The sequence below is a fragment of the Lucilia cuprina genome, chromosome 5 (assembly GCF_022045245.1).
Source record: "Lucilia cuprina isolate Lc7/37 chromosome 5, ASM2204524v1, whole genome shotgun sequence".
Taxonomy (NCBI): Eukaryota; Metazoa; Arthropoda; class Insecta; order Diptera; family Calliphoridae; genus Lucilia; species Lucilia cuprina.
The window spans coordinates 34,827,520-34,835,634 of NC_060953.1; positions in this window are offsets into that span (position 1 = coordinate 34,827,520).

The window sequence follows — 8,115 nt, forward strand, 5'->3', positions numbered from 1 at the left end:
ATGGAAGAAAATGTGTTTATGGCCTTTAATATTTTTCATATAATCATTCACTGGCAACACTGCCAGCGATACGAACCTTATTCGTTAAAAACAATTATATTTGAAGCACCATATGTAAAAAATTTAGTGGAGACAACCACCATAGACAAATTTGCAGTTACTAAAGTAATTCACTATAGTGTTTACAATAATAACCGTATGGTTTGTAACTGTACTATGAAAAAGTATGTTTTTTAAGATTAGATAAAGATTTTGTCATAATTTTTGTTTCATTAATATGCTAGATAAACTAATATTTAATACAGATTAGTTTTATTAGTTGGACCAAATATATGATTCGTCTCTACTCCCATTTTGATGATTCAAAGATGATCCTGATATATGAGTCAGAACCGATTATGTAAAAACAATACCAAAATGTATAGTAATCATGAATTGATCATCCTGGTATTTGGAATATGATATTTTTCAAAATTATTTTGTAATCTTATATCAAGCAGTTGGAAAATGTAAAACTGTTCTTTTATGTAAAAATAGATTAAAAAACAAGTTAGAGTGCTATATTCGGCTGGGCCGTATCTTAAATACCCTCCACCAGCTACTTTTATATTAATACATTTCTAATTTATCAAGTATTTGTAGAAATGAGTTTTCTCATGTCATAAATAGAAAAATCCCAAGATTTAAATCTATTACAATTCCAAGATTTATTAAACATTACAATTTACATTTTAATAGCGCTTAGCGATATTTTGTAATTTGCATATATGCATGTGTGTGAAAGATTTAAGGATTTTCAAAATACAACTAGGTAAATACGATTATAACGTTTTTAGGGGCTGGGCCTAGTATGGGAAATATGATCAATTATAGACCGATCGTAAAAGATTATTTAAGTTAAATTTCTGTGCATAAAATCTATATTTCAGTCAAATTTTGTATCGTAATTTAGTAACAAGAAATGTGTGTTTAAGTGATTTTCTGAAGGGAACCTTGTATGGGACCGACCGCACCAATGTAATGAACCGATCGTGAAAAAAATCTTCAATAGCTTTATTTGGTAATAAGTCATTATTTGGTATTGAATATTGTGAATTTAAGTGATTTTCTCGAGGGGACCTATTATGAGAGCTATGACGAAATATTAAATATTAAATAAAGAAATATGAGGATTTCTTTATTTAATATTGAGTTACGCACGTTTAATTGAATTTCGGGAGGGCCCTTGTATGGGAGCTATGACCAATTATGGACCTATCGGAAAAAAAATTCACAGTAATATTTATTTGCATATGAGCAATACTTTTACTAAATTGTATATGGATATCTTAATTTACTAATGAGTTATGCGCATTTAAGTTATTTTCTGGAGGAGACTTTGTATGGGAGCCATAACCAGTTATGAACCGATCGAAAAAAACCTTCCACTGTAATATTTATATGCATATGAGCAATACTTAACCAAATTTTATATCGATATCTTAATTAAGTAATGAATTATGTGCGTTTAAGTGATTTTCGGGAGAGTCTCAGATGAATATTTCTTGGTGTTACACACGGAATGACAAACTTATATATACCCTCTATCACCACTGATGGTGGTGGAGGGTATAATAATTGGAAACTGATTAGAAAAGGTGCTCATAAAAAATATTTTAAAAAAGTTGGCAAAAATGTTATGTGTTTAATGATCCTCTACAGGTTACTAAAGTTCAAGTAGTTCCAATTAATGATTAAAATCTGATTTTACAGAAATCATAAATAGATCATACAGATGTTCGAAATGTGATTGTTTATATATTTATTTTGTAATTGTATTTCGCTGCATCGGAAGATCAAAAACAGTTTTATGTTTTATTGTATTTGTTTGTAACAATCCTAAAATGACTCAGAAAAGGCTCAAAAATTATTCCAAAATTACTGTAAAACGAACAGTATTTTAACTCACAAATGATTCAAAATAGATATTAAAAAGAGTCGAAATTAATCAGAGTTGGGGCTCATAAAAGACTCTTTTAAAAGAGAAGGGTAGGTGATCATTTTCTCCCAACAATCGTACAGATGAGTAATAAATGACTCAAATGTGATCAAAAATTTCAAAAAATGTTATTTTAGGTCAATTACGACAATTATACTGTCGTAAAACTTGGTTGAAAGATTTCAGTTTGTATAAAACTTATTTGTTTCAAATTTTATGGCTGTATTCGTATTTATAATTTAGTCATATGAAATTTTCTAAAGGGGACATTTTATGCGAGTAGCATCAATTAAGAACCGATAAGCATACAATTTGTTTACATAGATTAAGTTTTGTATACAACTTGTTTATATCGAAATTCATCGCTATTCTCACATTTTTAAAAAAGAAATACTTGTATTTTAAATAAATATAACCACTTCCCGAATGGAACCTTATACAGGGATTACCTATAGATCAATCCTCATCAAATTCTGTAGGAAGATCTACGTTCCAATAAGTAATTTGACCGTCCTATGGGGTGTCAATAGGTTAATTATGAACCGGACTTCATAGACCGGTTCTGGTTTATATACATCTTGCTTATATCGAATTTTTAAACAAGTACTATGGGAGACCTCATATGTAATCTCATAAAGTGATTTTGACTCGGAGCTTATTTATGTCGAATTTCAACGCTGTACTCGTATTTTTTAAGACTCCATATTCGTACTTTTAAAACAGTTATATATGTCTAAACTGTATTTCGGGGAACCTCTTTTATAGGGCTAGGTGAAAACATTGACCGATATTGCCCATTGCCGATACGAAGCAAATCGCAGAGAATAAATCTCATCACGGCTAGTATAGAACTTAGTTTTGCAGTTTTTTTTTCAAGATACGTCTATATTAAACCTTATTTCTGAATTTAAAAGCCCTATTGGTCGGGTTCATCTGTATGGAGGCTAGGTGAAATAATGGACCATTGTCAACAATTTTCAACAGGTCTTGTACAAAATTTCATTGAATTATCTTTAAAATTGCGAGATGTAGTTTGATTGCATGATTTACAATCCCTATTCGGGGGATCAGTTGTATGGGGTATATGTGAAATAATGGATCGATCTTAATTACTTTCAATAGTCTTCGTCCTTTTGACAAATTACGTTGAATTATCTTCAAAATTTCGACATGTAGTTTGATTACAATGTTTACATGGACGGACGTAGCTAAATCGACTCAGAAAATGATTCTAAGCCAATTGGTATACTTTAAGGTGGGTATAGGACTAATATTTTGGAATAGGTGTATAAAAACTTTTTATTAAGGTTCAAGACATTTATTTTGGTAGATATCCCACCAAAGAGCTCTTAAGACAAAATATTTTTTAAGCCAAAAATAAAAAAATTAAATGATCCCAAATTGAAAATTAACTCGCAAATATTTAATATTTTTTTCTTCAAACAATAAAAAAGAGCACATGTTCCTTAAAAATTTCAAACTCAGAAGGTTATTGAACGAAATTGCTGAAAAATTGTGTCAAAACTATTATTAAATAGGAATAACATTGCACTATGGCTCTTTGGCCAAAACAATTTATTTTCGTGTTGCATTTTTTATTTCAGTATTTTATTCAAAATACTGATTTTTTAAGATCGTTTCTTCAACTTTAACAAAAACAAAAATTAAAAAATTGATCTTGGAAGTTCTTTCTTTTATCATAAAAAGATGACCCAAAACAATGGGTGGATAGATGGAACATGGATGTTTGGCATATTCTTTTAAATCTTTACGATAGTCAACATCATATAAGCTTTAAAAAAGTACGATCTCTTCCCGGTATGAAATTTTTGTTCCAACTTGTAATTTTCTGTGACTTTTTGTGATTATTTCTTAACAATGTAAATTACCATATCTCTTAGACATTAGATTATAAATTGAGGAAAAAAGGAGCAAGAATAACATAAAAATATTTTTTGAAAAATTTTTAGTTTTAGCCAAAAAAGTGGTCGTCTGAACTATAGTGCATTGGTATAAAGTAACAGTTAGAAGATATCTGTTTCAACAGTATGCTGACTTGACTCGAAGTCCCCCTATATGTATTTGAGAGTGTTCGAATGATATTCTAGGCAAACTATTTAATAGAAGACATAAGCAAATTTTAAAAAGTATTGGAAGAAAATACAAATGTATATATATCTTGTTATTCATCTTCGTTTTTCTATATATTTACCAATAAAAATTATCTTAAAAAATAAAATACAACATATTTCACTATTCTTCTTTAAAATATTTTTTTATTAGATTTAAGCGAACATGCAGCACAATGAACTTCTCTTATCAGTTTTAAGGAAATTATAAGTCAGAATTATAATGAATGGAACAATGTACTAGAAATACTAATAGCAACAACATATGATTTCGATTATATTTTTTTATCAGACTTAAAATAAATGAATTCATTTTTTATTATTTATTTAAAGAAATATTAAAAAATGTGTATAATCAGCCAAATTTTGAGTGACATTTATTAATTACATCAGATTTTCAAAGTTTTTAACATTGTTTTGAATTCTCCTACACATTAATTTAAAACTTTATTTAAACATATTAAACAATTAAATAACTAAGAATCTGGTAGTTTGATTAGAAAGCTGGAGGTCCACACCACGCGTTCTAAGCTTTCTTGCATGGAGCGGAGACAGTCGTCTCTTTACTGTCCTCAAGTAACATAGAGATTGTATTTTTAAAAGTAGTTTTTTTGTTGTACTTCCGAAAATAGTTATTTTACCAATCTTTTGGAGAAATAATTATTACTGTCTACTAATATGCCACCAACTGGTTGACTCAAATTTATATCTTTAGGTCACATTATTGCCCCATAGTATTCTAGAGAGTAGACAGTTGAAATTTTTAACTTTTAGTTCCATTAACATCTTAGCACCTGGCTGACTCCAATTCGTATGTTTTTGGTCTTTCGTCACAAATAAACTCTTTGAAACGAGAATGAAGACAGTCGTCACTTTAGTGTCCCCTTTGTTAGCGAGAGCGGAGGCAATCGTCTTTTTACTGTATCTTTGTAGGATGTAGAGTGACGATTGACTTCCTCGTAGGACAAGCCCATGTTAAAATGGTTGGTCACCTGGGTAGTCAGGTGGCTAGGGGCCACCACAAGTGGTAAGTTAAATGGTCAGTTCGGGACTTTCCCGTCGAACTGCTGAGAAGTTACAAGCACAAAAGCGTAGAATGCTTAAAGTAGATCTACTTTCTACTTTTATAAGCGTCACAAGCGGCGGCGCACGAACATGTCAGCTGATTGTGACATTTTATATTCTTTATTTAATGCGTATTTATAAATTTTAATAAAATAAAATGAGTTTAATGATGAAAAAATAAATTAAAGCTGGAGAAAAACGTGAAGTTTTAACGCTTTACGCTTAAAAAGCATCGCGTGTAACTTGAAGAGTAGAACGCGAAGGAGTTTGAAAAACGCGTAATACTTTGATGCGAAGATGCGTAGTGTGGACCTCCGGCTTAAGTTTTACATGGATGGACGGACATAGCTAAATTGATTGAGCCGATTGGTATACTTTAGTTATTAATGAATTATTTCTTTAGCTGATCTGCTGAAAATATTTTTTTAAAATTTCGTCTGTGCCCTGATAACCTTTTTCAACTTTCTTACGAACAACTATAATACCAAACGCATTTTTTCTTAAATTAGAACAGTGATTATCAAAAAACAAAAGTAAAATCACTTTTATTTTTAATTTTATAAACTAAAAATGTTAAGAATTTCAATTTTAAATATTTTGTGTATTAAAAAATATTATTAACAATATTTATATGCAAAAAAAATTAAGCTTAAAATCTGTTTTACAAAAACTTTAAAATAACAACAACAAAATTTAATTAACTAAAATGTTTATCAACAAATATTTCTTTTATTATTTTCAATGTTTTTTTAATTGTTTATTTTGATCTTTAAGGCAAAAACAAAAAACAAAAACAACAACAATTATTATATTTGTTTATCTTAAGAGCATCTTTTAAAAACATGGTCGGTCCACCACTATAACCGATCTCAGTCATATGTACATATGTATATGTAAAAACTTATTCCTACTTATACATACAAATGTAATGATCTCAGTACTACTTTTTTACTGAAAAAAAATTATGAATAAACAACAAAAACAAAGTACAAAATAATGAACGAATATTTTTAATACTCTTAATCGTTTCGTCGATTTTAGTCTCAATCTTCTACAAAGTAATACATATCTACATAAGTTGTTGTGCATAAGTGAGATTTTTAATGTATTTATGTATGTTCATATATTTGATCGTATAGACTTCCCTGTAGAAAGAGATAAATTGTATTACTCGTTCTATTTGTAACTCTTTCGTAAAGAGTTATTATATCTAAATTCAAAACATTTTAACAAATTCAATTTTTAGTTATATTTATTAATTATGGACTGTATTCGGAAGAAAATTCTATTCTAAATTGATTCCTTTTTGTACATATCCCGAACGCCATACATTTTTATGATAGACTTAAAAACGTTGAAAGATGTGAAAAAAACAACTTTGGTTGGAAAACATAAAACTCATTTATACTCCAAATAACATATCAGTTTTATTTTGGCCGGGCACTCCGTAACTGAATCAACTTCTTCTTTACTTTACCTAAGAAGCCTAACAGATAATAATGTTATATCTGTGTTATTTGAAGTGATCAAAATTACTTATTTAGACGTGATGCACACGTCCTTGACTAAAGCTTAATCGGTAGGTATAAATGTTAACAAAATAGACTCTGAAGTCTGTCTTTTCTCAGGACATATACAAAATTTTCTTAGAGTAGTAAACCCTATTTCATAGCCAAAAAGGTACTTAGAAAACGTTGCTAGATATTCCACAAATTGACACATATTTATGATATGATGCGGCAGTTATAGTCAAACGGCTGTCCAAAGCTTCATGATACTTCATACTGGAAACATTTGAAGGCTATACACAATCATCGGGAACTATACACGATCATGGGAACTAATTACAGATCCAATCTTGGTGTATTGAAATCCGGGGGTAGATAGGTACTACCAATACCTCTAATCGGTCAGGACTATAAATTGGTGTTTACAGTCTACTGCCTGGCTTAGTACTTGCATAGATTGAAAAGAGGTCTAACCAGAGAACCACATAATCAGGTAGTATGGGTGGCCAGTTGCCCGCTGGACTATGTTCTGGCAGATCAGTTGGATGAGGTTCCTTCGGAATTCACGTAGTGCCTGTGGTTAAAACCCAAACCCGCTTGCGGTTAAATGACTTATGTAAGGTAAAGTCAATATTTCGGGATAAGTTCGGTGCTGTTGCCGACACCCTACCGAGGATTGACTGTGGGACTAAGCGTTAGAAATGAGTTAATATTAATTGTATATGGTACGGGATGAATGTGGGGTATGGCGGGCCTCATCCACCTGTTTACGTATTATACGTCTTTAGGTGCTGTTGCCAAATCAAGAGAGACCATCCCATCTGCGTGGTTGTAAACGGAAGTGATGTTTTACATCTCGGAAGTTAAGGAACGGGACAGCAACATCTATATATATATGGGTGGTGTAAATATTGAGGAATCGGAAATTCTTGATGTTCTGGGAATGAAAATACAGTGCGATGTTCGATAGACTAAATACATTTAACAAGTGTCGAAAGAAGCATTAAAATGTCTCGGTTTCTTGACACTCTCATATATGTGCCTGAGCTTCAAAGTCTATTTCGGAAGTAATCCTTGCCACTATCGATATAAAAAGATATTAATCAAATGTGCACAAACACTACTCCCTCATCCACCTCCCCACAACCTACTTTCTTAGTTTCAACACAATGCTTCGCATAAAAAGATTGATTCCAAGTCCTTGTAAGAATCTAATACGATCTAGCTATGTTCAAAAACGTTTACGTTTTGATATATCTAACTAAAAGTTCTTCTGTATAGATATTCAATATTCTCATATTCCGATACATAATCCGATACAAGATCACGAAGAATTCCCCATATGAAATGAGTAATAGTTTAACTATATTTTAATGTCAGATTTATTTTTTAACCTAGATCCCTACTTGACCATTTTTTAAGTATTATAAAATAT